The sequence below is a fragment of the Pan troglodytes genome, chromosome 1, assembly GCF_028858775.2.
Source record: "Pan troglodytes isolate AG18354 chromosome 1, NHGRI_mPanTro3-v2.0_pri, whole genome shotgun sequence".
In the NCBI taxonomy this organism is placed as follows: domain Eukaryota; kingdom Metazoa; phylum Chordata; class Mammalia; order Primates; family Hominidae; genus Pan; species Pan troglodytes.
Window position 1 is genome coordinate 8,433,448 of NC_072398.2, and position 5,220 is coordinate 8,438,667.

General features: G+C 37.3%; 1 long non-coding RNA gene across 1 annotated transcript; it reads left to right on the plus strand.

Annotated features, from left to right (window-relative positions):
• Nucleotides 1-706: 706 nt before the first annotated feature.
• On the plus strand, nucleotides 707-4,959 carry LOC100613624 (uncharacterized). The gene is made up of 2 exons (XR_169203.5): nucleotides 707-775; nucleotides 4,525-4,959. It is a non-coding gene; the product is annotated as an uncharacterized LOC100613624 (long non-coding RNA).
• The last annotated feature ends 261 nt before the right edge of the window (nucleotides 4,960-5,220 follow it).

Here is a 5,220-nt window from a genome sequence, read left to right on the forward strand (position 1 = left end):
TCTATTTCTCTTGGATCTTTTTTTCTATCATATGCTTCCACTAAAGATCAATTTGAGCCTGAATGTTAGTGTTCAAATATATTGCATTTCAGATGAGTTATAAGAATGAAAAGGCAGAATTCTTTATTATTACTAATAAAGATAATTCATTAGCTGCTGCAGGAAGAAAGCATGCTATTTCCAAGGGACTGGGGGAGGAGAATAGAGGCAATTATCTATTAAATGTACTCTCTATAGAGGAGCAAATTAAACTAGTAAAGATAAGGGTGGAGTGTATCCTGAAGTTTCTTTAATCCATTTACAGTGTATGCCTGGCACTGGAGTACCTAATACACTAAATCTTCGAGTAATCTAATGCCCATTTTGCTCTTGGCTTCTAGCTCTGAAAGAAGAGTGGCAAACTAATTGTGAAAGCACCAGAGTCTCTTATGGTCTTCATAAAGCTTGGTGTATCCAAATGCAGATTAGTCTCAGGGATGCCATGTCAGTTAAGAGTAATCTATGGTCCTTTCAAAACTCTTGGTGGGTTTTGCCTAAGATTCGAAGCCTAAAGCTCTGAATTCTGACCTCCCTGATTACTGACTGAGGAAACAATATCCCCAAAATGGAAAGCTCCAGGTCTGTGTGCTTAGATTTAGGCTCCAAGGACTGAACACCCTGCATGTAAGGTGTGTGTCTAAGCAGTATTTATGACATAACAAACCAGCCAAGAGCTGGAGGTTCTGATCAGCAAATAAGGAAGGAACAACATCTGACATCTTTACCCACTTTAACTGTGAGTATATGAAATCTAGGCAACCAAATAAATAGAACAGAGACTGGAAGACGTGATGCTTCCTGGGAGAACATGTGCCCGTAAGGATCGATCTCATGGGATTCTTAGGCAGATCTTGCTAACACAAAATCTGTGGGTGCAAACAATATGTATTCTATATTCTATATTCTACATTATATTATATATAGTCAGACCTCATTTTCCCACTGTATCTGGCATCAACACCCACCACCTATTTGAAGCACAAGTTTCTAATATATTTACAGGCAAAAAGTCAGGACCATCAAATGGCCTGCGTGCTAACTGCTGTACACACTAAGCAAAAACAGATTGAACTTTTATCAATTTGCTGTTCATAAAATGACTTCAAGATTCAAAGGTCTAAAGTTTTCTCTGGTGACCACACCTGAGGGTATCACACATTCAAAGCTTTTCCACGTGATTTTCTAACATTCTTGTCATTGTAGGATTAAAAATTGTACCACTGACTCAGGGAAATAACCTGGTTTTTTTCTTTTGCTCAGGAAAGTTCCCACAATAATCTCATCATGAGGCTCACTCGTTCTCACCTCCAGAGTTCTGGGGGGTAAAATAATACATAAATGCAAGGATTGTCTTATATATACACCAAGGGAAAGGAAATACTGCCTATTAAGAATTAGCAGCTAACAGCTGGGCGCAGTGGCTCACGCCTGTAATCCCAGCACTTTGGGAGGCCAAGGCAGGCGGATCACAAGATCAGGAGTTCGAGACCATGCTGGCTAACAAGGTGAAACCCCATCTCTACTAAAAAAAAATACAAAAAAAAAAAAAAAAGATTAGCCGGGCGTGGTGGCGGACGCCTGTAGTCCCAGCTACTTGGGAGTCTGAGGCAGGAGAATGGGATGAACCCAGGAGGCAGAGCTTGTGGTGAGCCGAGATCGAGCCACTGCACTCCAGCCTGGGCGACAGAGAAAGACTCCGTCTCAAAATAAAAAAAAAGGAGAGAATTAGCAGGTAACAGGCCAGGCGCAATGACTCACGTCTGTAATCCCAGCACTTTGGGAGGCCGAGGCAGGTGGATCACCTGAGGTCAGGAGTTTGAGACCAGCCATAGTGAAAACCTGTTTCTATTAAAAATACAAAAATAAGCCGGGCCTGGTGGCGGGCATCTGTAATCCCAACTACTTGGGAGGCTGAGGCACGAGAATTGCTTGAAACTGGGAGCCGGAGGTTGCAGTGAACCAAGATTGTGCCACTGTACTCCAGCCTGGGTGACAGAATGAGACTCTGTCTCAGAAAAAAAAAAAAAGAATTAGTGGCCAACAAATTAACCAGGAAAAGCTCCTATAAACTCTCTGCAATCAGGAATTTCAGAGAAATGATAGAATGTAGAAAAAGACTAAAGTCCTAGGCTAGAGTAGGATATTGTAAGTCCAGACTCAAAGTCCAAATGGGATTTACACACTGTGGCATGTCTATAAAAGAGTTGGGTCTTCATGGCAGACTCCGAGTTGTCTGTTCTACCAATAGCTAAACTGACATGTCTGTCAAACCTAAGAAATCTTTGCCTAACCCAAGGTCACAGAATTTTTTTCTATGTTTAGTTCTAGAAGTGTTATTGTGTTGGTTGTATATTTAGGTCTATAACTTATTTTGAGTTAATTGTTGGGTATGGATTGAAGTTCAGGTTTATAAGCTTGCAACACTCCCTTATTGGTACCAGTAGCTTTTATGTAGGTTCAATTGGTCCAAAATGTGGATCATTGAAATTTCAGCTTCTGACAGATCTCTTTAGTCTCTCCTCTTTCTCTCGGAAGAAGAGCATCACGGTAAACAAAGACTAAAACTGTCGGCAAATATTACCTTGGCTTCAAGGCAAGGACCAGGATTCCTCTGCTTTCTGTCTACCTGTGATAAACTCCTCTGGGCAGAGCCTCTTCTCAGGGAAAAGCCCTTCCATTGTTGCAAGACTTTGGTTAATTTCCAGAGTTTTGAAAAAAAATCATTTTGATAATTTTCACAAGTGTTAGATCTTCATTATACTTTAAAAGATGAACATTATGATGTGTGAATTATAACGCAAAAAAGTTGTACTAAAATTAATTATACTTCTATATAGTAGCAATAATCAGAAACTAGAATGTTAAAATCAATGATATTTACAATGGCATAAAAAAGATGAAATAAGAATAAATTTAACAAAATATGTGAAAGATCTGTACAGTGAAAGCTTCAAATGTGACAGAGAAATTCAGGAAGATCTAATTTAATGGTGAGATATATCGTGTTCATGGTTTGGAAGAAATAGACTCACATACATTGACAACTGATTTTTAACAAAGATACCATGATAATTCAATGAAGAAAGTATAGTCTTTTCAGCAAGTGATGCTAGAACAATTTGATATTCATGAGCCAGAAAAAAACAAAACAAAACAAAACAAAACTGAAACTTCAATCCAAACACAAAAATTAACTCAAAAGTGTTTGTAGACCTAAATATAAAACTAACACAATAGGACATCTAGAACTAAACGAAGAAGAAAATGTTTATGACCTTGTGTTAGGCAAAGATTCCTTACATATGACACCAAAAACATGATCCATAAATGGACAAATTAGTTAATTACATTTCATCAAAATTAAAAACTTCTGCCCTTTGAAAGACACTGTTAAAAGAATAAAAAAATAAGTCAGAGTGGGAGAAAATATTTGCTTTATTAGTTACTTGGTAAATCCAGCCTTACAGCTAGCAATTGGTAGAAGTTAGGGTTCAAATTAATGTATGGCTGACTCCAAAGCCCATGTTCTTCACCTTACTCAGACAAGGCTCCTTCTATAGCACTGAACCCTGTCCCTGCCCATGGTATATGCTTAATAGATGGTTGTTGTATGAATAACTACTAAATTAAATAGAAGGGAACTCAAGTGTACGTATATGATCTAAGAGTTTCATTAGAGGCCTTATAAATAATTAAATAATATATATTGAGAGAAAATACAAACAGATTACAATTTTTAATTCATACAAATTAAAAATTGAAAGAGAAACATATAAGATACAGTAAATCAAGAGGCATTCCAAGAGTAAGATCCTAGTGAACAGATCCGGATAGGAGAATTATCACTTTTTTAATAGTGTGTGGTCTTCAGGGGAGTCCCAGAATTTAAAGAACAGCTTCAAATAGGGAAACTAGCATTATCTAGGCATTTGACTTCACAGATATTAACAGCCACTTCACATTTACAAGACGGAGTTTGGGGTGATGCCTGGGGAAGAGTTAACTTAATGAATTGGCCTCAATTTAACATTTAAAAGAAATAGTATGCTTGTTTGTTATCCAATAGATGTTTAAGATTATAGACTAGTTAATTTCCAAGGTTAAATGAAATAGATTTTTTAAGGTCTTATGTTTCACATAGGGCAGCCAGCTTCTTTAAAATACATACACATTTCCAAATGGAAATCACTCTCACCAAAGCAAAAACCTTCACTAGGCAAGTTAACATTCAACTTGGGTAACTAAAGAGTGCAGGAAAACTTACTGCTAAATAAAATTGCTATTTTCTGGTTAAAACAATAACTTCCCTTTGTTTCCTCACAGATCATGAGGACTTAGCACATATTTTTGGCCTTGGAAGTCCTTCCCAATGAGCTCTTGGCATTCCTTCATCTTAGCATCATAGATGCACTATATCACTATTATTTATTTTCAGTGCCTGTTTCTCTATTTGGACTGCTATTTAATCTGTCTTTCCCTATCCAGCATCAAGCAAAGAACTTGTAATACGCTGAATGCTGCATAGAAGGTTCTGAAACTACTTACCTGCTGTGGAACACCTGTATAACTTTAAAATGCATCAATCAATCTCGAGAGTATGACCATGCTTCCTGCTTTTTAGGATCTGAAGTTAACTGCAACTCCAAGTATACAAGACTTCTTTGGGACCCATGAAAGCATCTCTACATGCTCATGTTTGCCAGATTCAGTGGCCTGCTGAAACCTGGCCCTAGCTAATAAGTTAAAAAGCTCTAAGTAATCCCGAGCTGCATTTGAATCTCCAAGATCACTTGTTCATGGGTTGGTAATACTTTAAAGAGCCATTTGTTTAACTGCTAATCTGGATCTTATATTCTGAGCCCCAGCTTTTTTCTAAAGCAAAGAAAATACAAAATAAAAGTAAAACCAAATGCCTTTGTACCATGGAGAGAGAAATGACTCATTGGAATGCTTCTGTTTTTCATCACATCAAGATGCATCAACATAAATCAACCATTATATCATGTACCATGATAAAAAAGGGGGATAAAAGTCCCCAAACCACTGCCAATTAAACCAACACAGTGCCTGTGTATTATTCAGAATTTTTATCTTAGCCTTATTGAAAGAGCTTTTTTAGAACATATTTAAACAATTCTGTCATATTTCATTCTTGCATACTCATTAAAAAGGAAAATATGA